Here is a 19,634-nt window from a genome sequence, read left to right on the forward strand (position 1 = left end):
TTGTCCTCCACTAGAGGAATGACTTATCATTCTCTAGAGGAATGGATTATTTTACATGTTCAATGCCATTCAACCCCAGAAAATTCTATGATGTGGTCATTACTATTTTCTCTGAATTTATTTCTCATTTGTTTCCAATGCATCACATTCAATTACTACTTCTCATTTTTAGAGTATATCACCACGATGGCATCAATACAGTGAATCAGTGTGATATTCTGTAGAATAGTAGGATGGTTGAAATATTTAGCTAGAGTGTTTTTCTATCCTTGAGGTAAGTATTACTTTTGTACAGCTGGCCCTTTAAGATATTTTTCTAGTTTTCTGTGTATGGGAAGGAGTAAAATGTACTTGCCATTTAAATGCACAAGTACCAGGGACACTTACATTTTTAGTAAGAAGCACTCACTAGAACAGCAGTAGCATTAGAGTCATAACATGATCAAGGTCAATAATCCACCATCACTCTGCAGTCCACTAGTCTTTTTTTTTTTGGCTGCATTGGGTATTTGTTGCTGCATGCGAGCTTTCTCTAGTTGTGGCGAGTGGGGGCTACTCTTCATTGCAGTGCTCAGGCTTCTCATTACAGTGGCTTCTCTTGTTGCAGAACACAGGCCCTAGGCACGCAGGCTCAGTAGTTGTGGCTTGCGGGCTCTAGAGCGCAAGCTCAGTAGTTGTGGCGCACGGGCTTAGTTGCTCCGCGGCATGTGGGATCTTCCCGGACCAGGGATCAAACCCATCTTCCCTGCATTGGTAGGCAGATTCTCATCCACTGCGCCACCAGAGAAGCCCTCCACTAGTCTTTTTAATTACTCAGAATAGGAATAGAAGATGTGATGGGAATGGACAAATTTCCACCTTCCAAGTAACTGGTAACAATAATAACTTCAATACTCTCAGAGATGTGCTACATTGTTTGACTTACTGTTGTGATAGGAGAAGTTAGGCCCAGTGGCTTTTGCTTTTACTTCCTACCATAATAGCCCTTATTCCAAGTATCAGGAAGCTAGTGTAGTGATTCTGCAAGTGATTCTGTAGTGATTCTATGTGATGTCCATTCAAACCACAAACAAAACAAATATGGAAATATCCAGAGTGGAGTGTGGGCCTCAGAGAACTGGTTGTGAGATTAACTCATGTTTGAATTCCATTTATCACATGACTCTCATAGACCCTTAAGACTGGTTGCAAGTTTTGGTCTGGATGCTCCTGAATAGTGTTTTGTTGGAACCAGTCCATGAAAATTATGGTGAGTTCTCCTTTGCTAGTGCACAATTACCTAGGAAAGTACCCAACTGCTCTGGGAAAGGTTAAGGAAAGGCCCACATTGTATGCATCTAAGGAACCAAGGCAAATCAACCTTGTGGATTAAAGGGAGGGTAGGTCTTATTATCAAACTGTTTTCTAGATTAATAGCTTGACATTATTTTTCTCTTGAAGGACATACACACTTTTATAATAGAATTCAAAAGAAATCTTGAGTTGGACAAAAACAATTACCTGAAGAGACTACTATTCAGAAATATAACTCATTTTTAGTTCTATACACTTTTCTATCTATATGTGTATTTGTTAAATATTATAGAAATCCCAGACTTACACTGGATCAAAAAGAAATGAAAGAGGCAAAAAACATTCATTCTAAAACATTCCTTCCACATCCTTCACACTTAAAAATGCTAACAAATCTTAGCATGTTGTTTCAGCTATCAGTTTTTAAAAATGCAGGCTGTTTTGGGCTTCCCTGGTGGCACAGTGGTTGAGAGTCCGCCTGCCGATGCAGGGGACACGGGTTCGTGCCCCGGTTCGGGAAGATCCCACATACCACGGAGTGGCTGGGCCCGTGAATCATGGCTGCTGAACCTGTGCGTCTGGAGCCTGTGCTCCGCAATGGGAGAGGCCACAACAGTGAGAGGCCTGCGTACCACAAAAAAAAAAAAAAAAAAAAAAAAAAAAGCTATTTAATTTTATTTTTTAAATTGAAGTATAGTTGATTTAAAGTATTATATTAGTTTCAGGTGTACGGCATAGTGATTCAGTATTTTTGCAGATTATATTCCATTATAGGTTATTAGAAGAAAATGGCTATAATTCCCTGGGCTATACAGTATATGCTTGTTGCTTCTCTTCTTCTCTACCCCTAATTATTCAATAGATTAGTTGACCATAGTGCCTGGGTTTATTTCTAGGCTTTCTATTCCATTGATCTATGTGTCAGTTTTGTGCCAGTATCATACTATTTTGATTACTGTAGTTTTGCAGTATAGTCTGAAGACAGGGAGCCTAATACCTCCAACTTTGTTCATTTTTCTCAAGATTGCTTTGGCTATTTGGGATCTTTAGTGGTTCCATATAAATTTTAGGATTAATTGTTCTAGTTCTGTGAAAAATATCATGGGCATTTTGATAGAGATTCCATTAAATCTGTATATTACTTTGGATAGTATTGACATTTTAACAATATGAATTCTTCCAATCTGAGAATAGGGGATATCTTTCCATTTCTTTGTATCATTTTCAAATTCCTTCTGAGTACAGCTCTTTCATCTCCTTGGTTAAGTTTATTGCTAGTTATTTTATTCTTTTTCCTACAAGTTTAAATGGCATTGTTTTCTTGCTTTCTATTTCTGACAGTTCATTATTAGTTTATAGAAAAGCAACAGATTTCTGTATATTAATCCTGTATTTTGCAACTTTACTGAATTCATTTATTAGTTCTGATAGTTTTTGATGGAGGCTTAAGGGTTTTCTATATATAGTATCATGTCATCTGTAAATAGTGACAGTTTTACTTCTTCCCTTCCAATTTGGATGTTTTTTCTTTTTCTTGCCTGATTGCTGTGGCTAGGACTTTCAATACTATTCTAAAAATATATTTAAATCTAATGAGTTTTTAGAGAGGTATAATTTATAGTTTTTAACTTACAATTATAACTTACAATTTATAGTCAGATGGGTTTTGAGAAATATATACCCATGAAATCCACACTCCTGTCAAGATACAGAATATTTCATTACCTTAAATATGTTTCTCATCACCCTTCCCAATCAATTTCCCCTCCATCTACCAGGAGACCACTGCTATAATTTGTATCACCAGAGACTAGTTTTGCTACAATTTCATATAAATGGATTCATATAGGATTTACTCTTGTTTTTTGTTTCTTTTACTCAGGTTACTGTTTGGGGGAATTCATTCACATTGCTATGTGAATCAGTAATTCTCTCCTTTCAGTTACTGAGTAGCACTCCATTGTATGAATGTACACAATTGCTTATCCTGTCACCTGTTGGACTCTTGAATTGTTTCTAGGTCTTGATTAAGACTGTTATAAAATTTCTTGTGCAAACTTTTATGGACATTTATCAGAACTTTGCATTCATATTTGGCTGAAGTATGGAACCAATTACATTAGTCTAAATAGTGGGTCAAAGGGCAAGAGTCTTGTGGTCAGCTCACCTAATTGAACTAATCACAGTTGAAGACTATTCTCGACTCAGATAAATTTTAGTTTCTTGTCTTTAGGTATCCAGTTCCATCCAGCTGCAATAAGTCACTATTGGAAGCCAGTCAGTGCTGACCTCCCATCAGATTTATCTATCCTGCTTAGCATTGTGGAACAGCATTGGCACTGGGATCAGAAATGACTGGATTTGGGACAATTGGATATCCACATGCAAAAAGATGAATTTAGACAATCACCTTACATCATACCTAAAAGTTAGCTCAAATGGATGACAGACTTAAATATAAAATCTAAAATTATATAAATTTTAGAAGCATAAAATATCCTTAAGACTTTGAATTCAGCAAAAAATTTTTTCTATATGACCCCAAAACATGGTCCATAAAAGAAACAATTGATAAATTGGACATAATAATTCAAAACGTTCACATTGCAAAATACTTCATTAAGAAAATGAAAAGACAAGCAACAGACTGGGAGAAAATATTTGCACAACACATATTCGGTTAAGGACTTGTAACTAGACTGTATAAAATTCTCTTAGAACTCAATAATAAAAAGACAAACAACTCAATAAAAAGTGAGCAAATGATATGACTGAACATTTCACCCACATATGGACCTAAAACATCACATTAAGTGAAAGATGTCAGATACAAGAGACTGTATAAAAAATATGATTGAATTTAATATGAAATGGCCATTAAAGGCAAATTTATAAAGAGAAAGTAGATTACTATTTGCTGAGGCTGGGGGCGGTGGTGGAAATGAGGATTAAATGTAAATGTTCATGAGGAATCTTATTGAGGGTGTAAAAATATTCTAAAACTGATTTATGGTGGTCGTTGCACCACTCAGTAAAGTTAAAATTAAAATATCATTGAATTGTACACTTGAAACATGATTTTTATGACATGTAAAATAGTCTTCAAAAATAATTTTTAAAAAAGAAGGAAAAAATGCCGGGTTCAAAGTTTGGCACCTCAACTTACAGCTATTTTTGGGGCAAGTCAGTTAACTGCACTGAACCTCATCGTTTCATGTGTAACCTAGTGAAATCTGTATTTCTACCTTAAGATTGGGTAAAGTTGACAAAATATAAATATGCCATGGACCTAGAACAGAGTGAAGGTTCAATTAGTGGTAATTGTTATTTGTCTATGAAATTATTTTTCTTACCACCCTTCATTCAAAACTCTTATTTCCTCTAAAATTCTGATAAAACTTAAAATAACTGATAGGTCATACACTTAGGAAGTTGTTTTCTTGTTATTTATTCTAACCTTCTGATTTATAGAGTTTAAGATAACTAAAACAATATCAAAGATACAAGAATTTTGTGTGGCATATACTAGTTCTAGTACTCCTGGTGGTGTGCCTCTGGTCACCCATGTGCTAGTGCTCTCTGGAAAAGGAGAAGGGTGGAGAGCAGCCAGATCTGGTTAGGAGTCTGCTTAGCTGACACTATTTACATTCCTCTTAAATCTTCTAACCTGGCATACTACTGAGCATATATGAGGAGTATGCACGGTAAACAAATATGTGTGGAATTTAATTAAATTACAAATAGTAATTTAATGAAAAGTCTTAATGAAAGTGATAGTTTCCTTTAGCTGAGAAGAGATGATTATATAAGGTAGAAAGAACGAACTTGAAAATATAGTTATAAAATAGGGTTTTCAATATTTTATATTTTAAATAATAAGAAACACTAGTTGAATTCTAGTGTCTGAATTTTCTATATCTGTTCCAGTATAAACCCAGTTCTTAAAACTACACTTAGAGATTTTTATATTGATATATTAATATATTCTTCCTCAGATGTTTCCTAAATAGATTTTTTTCCTTTAGCCCTTTCAACCTCTTAAGTTTCAGAACGTTTTCACAACTACTATCCGCAATATTCATTGAATGAAGATTTTTCCTGTTATCTAATTGTTTATTTTGAATCTCCAATATTCTTTAGTGGCCTTCAGTGGATTTCTCTGCCTGTATTATAAGCTTCTACTCTGGATATATATTTAATAATGTGCTAAATGGCACATTATTTTCCTGAAATTTTTCTAAGCCATCAAAACTATTAGCATTCCTCAGGGTCACACTTGAATTTTCCTACCTTCTGCCATCTCTCTTCTAATATGGCATCATAAAATATAAGCTGCAAAATACTCTACTGCCTGCACTGATTAAAACTTTATTTTAAATCCCACATCTTTTGGGACTTTCTCATCACCCTGCTCCACATCACACACAGCTAGTCAAGTATATCAAGCATTTCTTCTTAGATCACTTTCTTATTGACCTAATATTTGTTGAGAATATTATGTGCAAGATACTGGGCTGGGCACATTGACTGAATGCATTATAAGAGCATCCTCACAACCACCTTAGGAGGTAGGAACCTCACTGACTTCAAGTTACAGACAAGGAAATAAGGCCTAGAAAGACTAAGCACCAGGTATCTATAAGATCACTCCTGAACCATGGCTATATTATCTCTGGTCATTCAAGTTTAAGGACCACACTATCCATATGAAATAACTCACCTCACTGCATTTAATGTTCTTGACTTAGTTCTCAGCCTCTGCTTCTTCAGAGTAAAAATCTATGTTCGCTGTGGCTAGACACAAAACTAGAAATGCCAGAAAAAGTGAGGGTGATTAGCCTCTAGGATGCTGACTGAACTATTTCCATGAGAGGGTCCATTCTAAGAATGGGTGTGATTGATGGTCAGGTGACCAGATGGAGGGGCATGGCACAATCATGAGTGGAGAACAAGCATCATTTGTCCTCCTTTGTTGAGGAAAAGGTAAGCAAGTTACAAACTTCAAGCTAGAATGTGGAAAACAGACTCCAACAGACAGACACAAGACTAATTTTTCTCTCCAGTCTTTCTAATATGAGAGGAAAAGTGTTAAGTGCCTCCCGCTCTGTAGAGTAAGGACTGCTTTTCAGTGTTTGCAGAAAGTGTCATCGAGAAGGCTCTGTAGTTCTCACAGCTTGCTCCAATTTTTCATCCATGTAGGTTCCAGTTGTCAAATTTCCAATCATTTTTTATGCTCAGGATCTCTGATTTGATTCCAAGAAGAATGAATATTCAAGAAAACAGTAGTTTCAAAGACTCCAAATACTTATGATTACTCAGTTTCAGTATGAAAACAATTTTAAATTAGCTCTTAATTGGTTTTGAATTATTTACAATCAGTTGAACCAGTTGCCGTTACTATTCAAACAAAAAGAGAGAATTCATTTTGATCTCTCCTAACAATTCTGAACCAATTTCAAACAATTCAAAACAGTTAGAATCAATTAGCAAGGACCTAAAAAACTTTCACAAATCAGAATTTGATAGGTTCTTTGAACTTCATTACTGATTTATTTTAGCAGAATCCTAACTGTATTACCCCACCACTCCAATTCACAGTGTTTTAATTAATATCATATTAGTTTTCTTAAAATGCACCCTTCATTGAGGGCATGTGGGTACTAAATACTGTGCTAGATGCAGATAACATTCTTGTCCCTCAAATCATTCGTTCTGATTACTCATAAATTAGAGAACTAAAATCCAAAATTATTGCCTCATCAAATTTTTGTCACACTCTGAACTGTCTTAACAGTCTTATAGTTTTATATAAATCTATTTATGTTCTCTAGCTATTCTTATCTACTATCTATTCTTCAAACACACATGAAACTTCTTTCCTTTGAACTCACAATTTGACAAACCTGCAACAGCAGCATTTAATTTTGGATCCATCAAAGTTGTTCTTGATGCAAAGAACATTTGTTGTATGTTTGGTTGCCTGCCATTGATTTCTTCTTTGTTTAAAAAAAAATTTTATTGGAGTGTAGTTGATTTACAATGTTGTGTTAGTTTCAGGTGTACAGCAAAGTGAATTGGTTATACATATACATATATCCACTCTTTTTTAGATTCCCTTCCCACATAGGTCACTACAGAGCATTGAGTAGAGTTCCCTGTGCTATACAGTAGGTCCTTATTAGTTATCTATTTTATATATAGTAGTGTGTATTCTTTCTTCTTTTGGTAATATATCCTGAGTTCATTTTGGGGAAGCACCATTGGCCACACTCTTAATCCTTTCCTGCCATAATAATCGGTTCATGTATAAGCATATGATTCAATCCTAACCAATCATAACTGATCCAGGATCTGGGCTGGAGAGAAAGGTGTTCTCTAATACTCTTCATTTGGACTTAGAAAAATATGATTGGAGTTACTCCCAATGAGGAAAGTGTCTATTTGAGGAAATGGACCAGAGATGGAAAAAAAAATAACACAAATATACAATTGACAGTGTTTGAACATTGGATCAAAGACTTTCCATTATAGGAGTCAATTTTATCTTACCATTTTTTTCTTCAAAAGCCAATTTACATTGTATTTTCTGTCATTTACCTCCATTTGCCTTCACTATTCAGAAGCAATTTATTCTAACCTGTACTTTTAGAGATAAGAGTTAAGAGCAGTACCTATGAAGAACGTGGGGCTTAAACTATCTTATACATTCTGTCCTTTTAAATTTTATGTCTCTCCATCCATTCAAGAAAAATTAACTGGGAAATTTGGATTATTCTGTTTTCATGGTGAGTGTATTTTAAAGTCGGCAAATTGAAATTGCACAAAATATTCTGCATCTTTCCTAATAAAAAATACAGATACTTTGTGTGTGCTTAAAAAAAGGTCAGCAGTACTAAGAGATTTCCTCTTAACTCTATATCAAAGTGCAAATCCAGCTAATTCTATCACAGACTAGAAAAGTACAATGAAAACATGCTTGTAAATGGATTCTACGGCCCTGTGTGTATAAAGCATTTTAAGAACATCTCATAGCACTCAGAATCTTCCCTGACCTTAGATTAATGCTAGAGATGACCTTTACATTATATTCACAGCTTCACCAGTGATGTCACAGTCTATCTGCTGGGCCACCAAAAGAATGCCAAGGGAGAGAATATTTCCTGGCAACTGTGTTCACCCACTGTGCATCAAAATAGACAGCATTAAGGTGTCATCTACCAAACAGATCATCTTCCATACAAGGAGCAGAGACTGATTTGCTGGGATAGCATATTTTTTTCTACTAAAAAGAATTACTGTACTACATGAATTTTAAAAATAGACTTTTTTCCATCTTATAAAACATTAATTTGAAAAATTCCAAACAGACCATTGCAAAGCAAGAGTACTTTCTAACCTTTTCAATTTTGTATGTGTTAAAACAGAGATTTACTCAATGATTGTTATCAATTTTCCTGAGATGATCCTTTTCATGTTGAAGCAAAGATGGCAAGGAAAAGTTTTCTTGATAAAAAACAACTCACTTTAATATGTAATCTTTCTCTCGTGAGTGTGCGTGTGTGTTTGTGTGTGTATGTATGTGTCTTACATATGTGTGTTTATAAATAGTTGAGCCAAGTACGGAAATCCTATGTTTAAGAGTTTCCTGACATACAAACTCATTAAGTTTGTCACTAAAGGTGAGAGAGAAAGCTTTTTGTGGAAGCATGGGTCATTTCTCTGAACCCTGGTCTCTGAACCAGGGGACTGCTTTGAGCATGGAGAAATGAACCAGCATCATTTGGGTCTTGTAAGTTTTGGATCCTGAAGGCTGAATTCACAAGGATACTTTTAAATTAACCACCTCACTCTCTGTTTTATACTTCTTGTAATCTCATTTTTTGAATTTCATACATATGTACTCAACATTTTAAAGTAGTGTTCATTTCACAACTTAAAAAAATACCTATCCACACAGATGCAGTAACATATATAGACAAGGTTTTGAAATGTTACCGTCTTCATTAAAATTTATAAGTGTCAGGGAATAATATTTTAATCAAGCTTCAGAATATCATCAAAATTATCAAGGCAAGCTCTTTTCCAAACTAGATTCCAAGTAATTTTTTCTTTAAACCACTTTACTTTTTTAAAAAGCATATACAGCTTAATTAGAGTGGCTTTGGCTAAACATCTGGAAAATGTCACATTTTTCCCAATGGACCTACATGGGCAAAAAAAGGGTCTGCTATTAGTATATTCCACAATTACTAAGTCATATGTGGTTTTAAACAACAGCCAGGGGGAAACATGCCTGTCATAAAAGCATCATATACATTATTCTTACTGCTTGGCTAGCAGATATTCAGACACCACACTTAAATACTTTCTAGTAGTTCCTTAGGAGAGCATTTTCCCCTGAGATGAATGGATGAAAGAAGAAAGAAGTGGGAAAGAAAAAAATATTAAGTTTGCTTTCTTTTAAAATTTATATGTACTATTTATGATACTGAGTTCCTGTTTGCTATTGAGTTCTATTGAGGATTTCATGACATTAAGAAAGCCATTGGCTTAGGAAATAGATTTTGTCCCTTGTCATGTTCTGATTTCCCAGGAGGACTGAGCCAGCCTCAGAGACAGAGAGGAAACAAAGGGAACCCAGGACCCCTTCCTCTTAGTAGCTGCCCCAGAAAGCAATCAGGTGGACAGGAGAGAACACGAGCCAACTGGTCCTTGTTGGAATCCTGGTTGCTTTAGTTATGGCCTGAATGCCACTGGGCTAGAGACTTTAACTTTTTTGACCCTCCTCAGCCTCCCTCAGTGTAAAATAGCTACAATAATACATAGAAGAAAAGATGGGACCAAAAAAACATTTCTCATAGAGTGATTTCTATAAGACTCTAAATTATTGTTTCCTTTATTTCTTTTTCTAATGAAGAAGATAAAAAGGGCATTCCTGGCTATTTGAAGAAGAAAAAAGAATCTTATAATTTCAAGACTTCTAAATTTAAATATAATAAAGTCATTTTCTAGATTAAGTGCTTTCAATTTTTATCAGCATAAGAATTAACCAGTATTTATTGAACCCTTGTCCAGCATAATTCCCATACCCTAGATGCTTTAGCTTTAATTAGAAGAGTTAAAAGATGTAGTTTCTACTTTGCTCTGTTCGTGATATAATCTGAGCAATGGAAACTGCATGAAAATGGGATACAATGATGGGCAAAATATATACAATAAATTTAAATGATATTGTTATGTGCAAGTAACATTAACAGACCTGAAAGTTCTACCACTAGGCTTTCAGATTACTTTAGCCAAGGGACTAAACATGTGCGGGTTGCCTTCTGTGAGCTTTGGTCTATGCTAGGTGTTGTGTATCCATTATCTCCCATTCATCCTTGTGATGACCCTTTGAACTAGGTGGTATTATACACATTCCAAGCCAGACAATATCGCAAGCTAAATATCCGAGTCCTGGAGAGATTATTTACAGAAAGTTACATGGTTAACAAAGGATGAATCTGATATTCTAAATCAAGTTACTCTTTCTCCAAAGTCCATGCCTTTCTTAGTTACCCTACCTCCTATGCCCATAACATGGGTGTTTTTGCAGCCTTATCTGCCATGTAAATATTGAATGGGTTGTGGGCAGAAAAGAGCTATATAGAGCAGTGACTACTATTTCACAAACAGAGATCTCTACATACTTGAGTAGTTAGTTAGAATGAAGAATTGGCTTTTCTATACATCCAATGTTGTAAGTGGCAACTGACTTCCAAAGCCAACATCCCAAAGCCCACTTAGCCTAAATATGGCTGAATTTCACTGAGGGTGAAATATTTCAGCCACTGATGACCTCCTTTTCTCTCTTACCTCCTTTTAATCTTTCCTCTATATTAAAGTCAGAGGTATTTCTTTAAATCTTATTACATCTCTTTTTTGTTTCTTCAAAGTTTCCCTTTGCTGTATTTGAAGACCCCAATTCTTCATCTATTCTTCAAAGTCCTACATAAGCTGGTTCCCACATCTCACATCTCCAGCATCATCTCAAACCAGTGTCTCTTAGTCCATGCACTCCAGGCACATTGGCCTTCTTTCAGGTGCTTAAAACACATCAGAGTCTTTAATACTCTCTGTCTGGAAATATATTCCTCCCTTCCCCACATTTTTTCTTAATTAAATCATGTAGAACACAGCTTTACATCTTGACTCAAATACAACTTTGAGAAAAATTGTCCCTGACCCACCATACTAGATCTGCGGTTATGCTTTTATAACTTCTGTAATGTTCTTTTCTCAATAGGCTCGTGAGAGTTAGAAATTATATTCTTTAGCAATTATTTGATTAGTGTATTCACTTCTAAACCGTAAGCTCCTTGAGAACAAGATCGCTTTTACTCAGTATTTTTCACCTTTTGATTTCCTTGCTGCTTTGCTCACCATAATATTAACACCCAGGAGAGTCCCAGGCACAAGTAATCAAAAATTATTTGTGTAAAAAATAAAGCACATTCTTTTAAATTATATTCTTCTTCACTGATGGATGGTAAGGTATTGAAAAAGCAAGATGGAAAAATAAGAGCAGAAAGCAGATGGGGGGGGGACCTTCAAGATGGTGGAGGAGTAAGATGTGAAAACATATTTCTCCCACACAAATACATCAAAGATACATCTACACATGGAACAACTCTTACAGAACACCTCCTGAACGCTGGCAGAAGACCTCAGACGTTCCAAAAGGCAAGAAAGTCCCCAAGTACCTGGGTAGGGCAAAAGAAAATAAACAGAGAGAAAAGAATAGGGACGGGACCTGCACCTCTGGGAGGGAGCTGTAAAGGAAGAAAAGTTTCCACACACTAGGAAGCCCCTTCACTGGCAGAGATGGCGTGGCGGGGAGCTTCGGAGCCACGGAGGAGAGCGCAGCAACAGGGGTGCGGAGGGCAAAGCAGAGAGATTCCCAGACAGAGGATCAGGGCCGACCGGCACTCACCAGACTGAGAGGCTTGTCTGCTCACCCGCCAGGGCGGGAGGGGGCTGGGAGCTGAGGCTCGGGCATAGGAGGTCAGATCCCAGGGAGAAGACTGGGTTTGGCTGCGTGAACACAGACTGAAGGGGGCTAGTGTGCCACAGCTAGCTGGGAGGGAGTCCGGGAAAATGTCTGGACCTGCCTAAGAGGCGAGAGACCATTGTTTCGGGGTGCGCAAGGAGAGGGGATTCCTTCTCTCTCTGCCCACAGAAGGCAGAGCACCCTCGAACGAGCTCCAGAGATGGGCGCGAGCTACAGCTATCAGCCCAGACACCAGAGACAGGCATGAAACGCTAACGTTGCTGCTGGAGCCACCAAGAATCCTGTGTGCAAGCACAGGTCACTATCCACATTCCCCCCCAGCCCCCCACCGCCAGGAGGCTGAGAAGCCTTCCACTGCCAGGGTCCTGTGATCCAGGGACAAATTCCCCGGAAGAACACATGGCGTGGCTTAGGCTGTTGCAACCTCTTGCTGGCCTCTGCCCCCGCAGGCTCGCCCTTCATTATAACTACCGTACCCCTCCCTACCCCCCGGGCATGAGTGAGCCAGAGCCCCCTAATCTGCCACTGCTTTAACCCCAACCCCATCCTGTCTGGGTGGGAACACATGTCTGAGGGCAACCTACATGCAGAGGTAGGGCCAAAACCAAAGCTGAACCCCAGGAGCTGTGCGAACAAAGAAGAGAAAGGGAAATTTCTCCGTGTAGCCTTAGGAGCAGCGGATTAAATCCTCACAATCAACTTGAGGTACCCTGCATCTGTGGAACATCTGAATAGAGAACAAATCAACCCAAAATTAAGGTGGTGGACTTTGGGAGCAACTGTAGACTTGGGGTTTGCTGAATGTGACTGACTTGTTTCTGGTATTTATGTTTATCTTAGTATAGTTTTTAGTGCTTGTTATCACTCGTGGATTCATTTATTGGTTTTGTTGCACTCTTTTTAAAATTATTACTCTTTTTATTTTAATGATATTATTTTATTTTTTAATTAATTTATTTATTTTTCTTTCTTTTCTTCTCTCTTTTTTTCTGAGCTGTGTGGCTGACAGGGTCTTGGTGCTCTGGCCTGCTGTCAGGCCTGAGCCTCTGAGGTGGGAGAGAGGAGTTGAGGACATTGGACCACCAGAGATCTCCAGGCTCCATGTAACATCAATCAGCGAGAGGTCTCTCCGAAATCTCCATCACAACGTTAAGACCCAGCTACACCCAACGGCAAGCAAGCTCCAGTGCTGGACACCCCATGCTGAACAACTAGCAGGACAGGAACACAACCCCACCCATTAGCAGAGAGCCTGCCTAAAATCATACTAAGTTCATAGACACCCCAAAACACACCACCAGATGCAGCCCTGCCCACCAGCGAGACAAGATCCAGCCCCACCCACCAAACACAGGCACAAGTTCCCTCCACCAGGAAGCCTACACAAAACACTGAACCGACTTCACCCTCTGGGGGCAGACACCAAAAACAACGGGAGGTACAAACCTGCAACCTGTGAAAAAGAGACCCTGAACACAGTAAGTTAAGCAAAATGAGAAGACAGAGAAATATGCAGCAGATGAAGAAGCAGGGTAAAAACCCACCAGAACAAACAAATGAGGAGGAAATAGGCAGTCTTCCAAAAAAAAATTCAAAGTAATGATAGTAAACATGATCCAAAATCTTGGAAATAGAATGGAGAAAATACAAGAAATGTTTAACAAGGACCTAGAAGAACTACAGAGGAAACAAACAATGATGAACAACATGATAAATGAAATTAAAAATTCGCTAGAAGGAATCAATATCAGAATAATTGAGGCAGAAGAACAGAAAAGTGACCTGGAAGATAAAACAGTGGAAATAACTACCACAGAGCAGAATAAAGAAAAAAGAACGAAAAAAATTGAGGACAGTCTCAGAGACTTCTGGGGCAACATTAAACACACCAACATTCAAATTATAGAGGTCCCAGAAGAAAAAGAGAAAACAAAAGGGTCTGATAAAATATTTGAAGGGATTACAGTTGAAAACTTCCCTAAGGGAAAAGAAATAGTCACCGAAGTCCAGGAAGTGCAGAGAGTCCCATACAGGATAAATCCAAGGAGAAAAACGTCAAGACATGTATTAATCAAACTATCAAAAATTAAATACAAAGGAAAAATATTAAAAGCAGAAAGGGAAAAGCAACAAATAACATACAAGGGAATCCCCATAAGGTTAACAGCTGATCTTTCAGCAGAAATTCTGCAAGCCAGAGGGAGTGGCAGGACATATTTAAAGTGATAAAGGAGAAAAACCTACAACCAAGATTACTCTACCCAGAAAGGATCTCATTCAGATTTGATGGAAAAGTTAAAACCTTTACAGACAAGCAAAAGCTAAGAGAATTCAGCAACACCAAAGAAGCTTTACAACAAATGCTAAAGGAACTCCTTCAGGCAGGAAACACAAGAGAAGGAAAAGACCTACAATAACAAACCCAAAACAATTAAGAAAATGGGAATAGGAACATACATATCGATAATTACCTTAAAGGTAAATGGATTAAATGCTCCAACCAAAAGACACAGACTAGCTGAATGGATACAAAAACAAGACCCGTATATATGCTGTCTACAAGAGATCCACTTCAGACCTAGGGACACATACAGACTGAAAGTGAGGGGATGGAAAAAGATATTCCATGCAAATGGAAATCAAAAGAAAGCTGGAGTAGCAATTCTTATATCAGACAAAATGGACTTTAAAATAAAGACTATCACAAGAAGCAAAGAAGGACACTACATAATGATCAAGGCATGAATCCAAGAAGATATAAAAATTGTAAATATTTATGCACCCAACATAGGAGCACCTCAATACATAAGGCAAATTCTAACAGCCATAAAAGGGGAAATCAACAGTAACACACTCAGAGTAGAGGACTTTCAAACCCCACTTTCACCACAGACAGATCATCCAAATTGAAAATAAATAAAGAAACACAAGCTTTAAATGACACATTAAACAAGATGGACTTAATTGATATTTATAAGACATTCCATCCAAAAACAACAGATTACACCTTCTTCTCAACTGCTCATGGAACATTCACCAGAATAAATCATATCTTGGGTCACAAATCAAGCCTTGATAAATTTAAGAAAATTCAAATCTCATCAAGTATCTTTTCTGACCACAACACTATGGACTAGATATCAATTACAGGAAACAAACTATAAAAAATACAAACACATGGAGGCTAAGCAATACACTACTAAATAACCAAGAGACCACTGAAGATTTCCAAGAGGAAATAAAAAAAAAACCTAGAGACAAATGAAAAAGAAAACACGATGACCAAAAACCTATGGGATGCAGCAAAGCAGTTCTAAGAGGGAAGTTTACAGCAATAAAATGCTACCTCAAGAAACAAGAAAAATCTCAAATAAACAACCTAAGCTTACACCTAAAGCAAGTAGAGAAAGAAGAACAAAAAACCCCCAAAATTAGCAGAAGGAAAGAAATCATAAAGGTCAGATCAGAAATAAATGAAAAAGAAATGAAGGAAACAATAGCAAAGATCAATAAAACTAAAAGCTGGTTCTTTGAGAAGATAAACAAAGTTGATAAACCACTAGCCAGATACATCAAGAAAAAAGGGAGAAGTTTCAAATCAACAGAATTAGAAATGAAAAAGGGGAAGTAACAATTGACCCTGCAGAAATACAAAGAATCATGAGGGGTTACTATAAGCAACTATATCCCAATAAAATGGACAACCTGAAAGAAATGGACAAATTCTTAGAAAAGCATAACCTTCCGAGACTGAAACAGGAAGAAAGAGAAAATATAAACAGACCGATCACAAGTACTGATATTGAAACTGTGATTAAAAATCTGCCAACAAACAAAAGCCCAGGACCAGATGGCTTCACAGGCGAATTCTATCAAACATTTAGAGAAGAGCTAACACCTATCCTTCTCAAACTCTTCCAAAATTTAGCAGAGGGAGGAACACTCCCAAACTCATTCTACAAGTCCACCATCACCCTGATACCAAAACCAGACAAAGATGTCAGAAAAAAAGGAAACTACAGACCAATATCACTGATGAACATAGATGCAAAAATCCTCAACAAAATACTAGCAAACAGAATCCAACAGCACATAAAAAGGATCATACACCATGATCAAATGGGGTTTATCCCAGGATTGCAAGGATTCTTCAATATATGCAAATCAATCAACATGATACACCAGATTAACAAATTGAAGGACAAAAACCATGATAATCTCAATAGATGCAGAAAAAGCTTTTGACAAAATTCAATGCCCATTTATGATAAAAACTCTCCAGAAAGTAGGCATAGAGGGAACTCACCTCAACATAATAAAGGTCATATAGAACAAACTCACAGCCAACATCATTCTCAATGGTAAAAAACTGAAACCATTTCCTCTAAAATCAGGAACATGACAGGATGCCCACTCTCACCACTATTATTCAACATAGATTTGGAAGTTTTAGCCATAGCAATCAGAGAAGAAAAAGAAATAAAAGGAATACAAATTGTAAAAGAAATAAAGCTGTCACTGTTTGAAGATGGCATGATACTATACAAAGAGAACCCTAAAGATGCTACCAGACACTACTAGAGCTAATTAATAATTTGGTAAAGTAACAGGATACAAAATTAGTGCACATAAATCTCTTGCATTCCTATACACTAATGATGAAAAATCTGAAAGAGAAATCAAGGAAACACTCCCATTCACCACTGCAACAAAAGGAATAAAATACCTAGGAATAAACATACCTAAGGAGACAAAAGACCGGTATGCAGAAAACTACAAGACACTAATGAAGAAATTAAAGATGATACAAATAGATGGAGAGATATACCATCTTCTTGGATTGGAAGAATCAACATTGTTTAAATGAGCAAACTACCCAAAGCAATCTACAGATTCAGTGCAATCCCTATCAAACTACCAATGGCATTTTTCACAGAACTAGAACAAAAAATTTCACAATTTGTATGGAAACACAAAAGATCCTGAATAGCCAAAGCAATCTTTAGAAAGAAAAATGGAGCTGGAGGAATCAGGGTCCTGGACTTCAGACTATACCACAAAGCTACAGTAATCAAGACAGTATGGTACTGGCACAAAAACAGAAATAGAGATCAATGGAATATGACAGAAAGCCCAGAGGTAAACCCATGCACATGTGGTCACCTTATCTTTGATAAAGGAGGCAAGAATATACAGTGGAGAAAAGACAGCCTCTTCAATAAGTGGTGCTGGGAAAACTGGACAGCCACATGTAAAAGAATGACATTAGAACACTTCCTAACACCATACACAAAAATAAGCTCAAAATGGATTAAAGACCTAAATGTAAGGCCAGACACTATAAAACTCTTAAAGGAAAACATAGGCAGAACACTCTCTGACATAAATCACAGCAAGATCCTTTCTGACCCACCTCCTAGAGAAATGGAAATAAAAACAAAAATAAACAGTGGGACCTAATGAAACTTAAAAGCTTTTGCACAGCAAAAGAAACTGTAAACAAGACAAGAAGACAACCCTCAGAATGGGTGAAAATATTTGCAAATGAAGCAATTGACAAAGGATTAATCTCCAAAATATATAAGCAGCTCACGCAGTTCAATATCAAAGAAACAACCCCATCCAAAAATGGGCTGAAAATCTAAATAGACATTTCTTCAAAAAAGATATACAGATTGCCAACAAACACATGAAATAATGCTCAACATCACTAATCATTAGAGAAATGCAAATCAAAACCATAATGAGGTATCACCTCACACCAGTCAGAATGGCCATCATCAAAAAATCTACAAACAATAAATGCTGGAGAGGGTGTGGAGAAAAGAGAACCTTCTTGCACTGTTGGTGGGAATGTAAATTGATACAGCACTATGGAAAACAGTATGGACATTCCTTAAAAAACTAAAAATAGAACTACCATATGACCCAGCAATCCCACTACTAGGCATATACCCTGAGAAAACCATAATTCAAAAAGAGTCCTGTACCACAATGTTCATTGCAGCATATTTACAATAGCCAGGATATGGAAGCAACTTAAGTGTCCATCAACAGATGCTTGGATAAAGAAGATGTGGCACATACATACAACGGAATATCACTCAGCCATAGAAAGAAACAAAATTGAGTTATTTGTAGTGAGGTGGATGGACCTAGATTCTGTCATACAGAGTGAAGTAAGTCAGAAAGAGAAAAACAAATACCGTATGGTAACACATATATATGGAATCTAAAAAAAAAAAAAGAGGGCCTGAGGAACCTAGGGGCAGGACAGGAATAAAGATGCAGATGTAGAGAATGGACTTGAGGACATGGGGAGGGGGAAGGGTAAGCTGGGATGAATTGAGAGCGTAGCACTGACATATATACACTTCCAAGTGTAAAGTAGCTAGCTAGTGGGAAGCAGCTGCATCACATGGGGAGATCAGCTTAGTGCTTTGTGACCACCTAGAGGGGTGGGATTGGGAGTGTGGGAGGGAGAGGCAAGAGGGAGGAGATATGGGGTATATGTATATGTATAGCTGATTCACTTTGTTATGCAGCGGAAACTAACACAACATTGTAAAGCAATTATACTCCAATAAAGATATCAAAAAAAAACAAAAGAAAGAAAGCTGGTGGATAAGCATGTTGGAAAGGGCATAGTATATTAGGATGTTTATATTACATGATTTTATCCACTGCAGAGAAGATTGTACTAAGGGAGACAATGATCCACTCTATTGATGTCAGTTGACTTTTCTTTCCCCAGTATTCCCAGTATATGACCAATGGATTCATGCACAGAGTGACCATGCCTTCATAAAAAGATGTTATGAATGGGCTCAACAACAGATATCTCCATTCAACAAAACTTATTTGGCAATTGCCACTAATGGTGCCCGTCTTGCCATTAGCAAAGTCCAAAGCTGAATTCCAGATACGGCCCCTGAATTCCAGTGTACCATCTGTTCTTCCTATAGCAAAGTGACTACATTGAACGCTTCTATCATGGAGGGGTCCTCACAGAGATGGATATTTATTTTACTTAATTTTTTTCTTTTCCTATCTGCTTTACTTTTGCTAACACTGCCATCTATGGACTAACTAAAGGCCTTATTCTTCATCGTGTTATTCCAGATAATGTTGTTTTGACTAAGGAACTCCTTTAGTAATAAAAGCAATGAGCTTATACCAATGATATTCGCTGCTCTTACAAGATACCCTACTAAAAGTGGTTGGCCTTGTAGAACAATGGAACAATGAAATAACTTGCTGAAGGCTCACTGACAGCTGATGAACAAAATCT

This window comes from Grampus griseus, assembly GCF_964374135.1.
Source record: "Grampus griseus genome assembly, chromosome: 5".
NCBI lineage: Eukaryota > Metazoa > Chordata > Mammalia > Artiodactyla > Delphinidae > Grampus > Grampus griseus.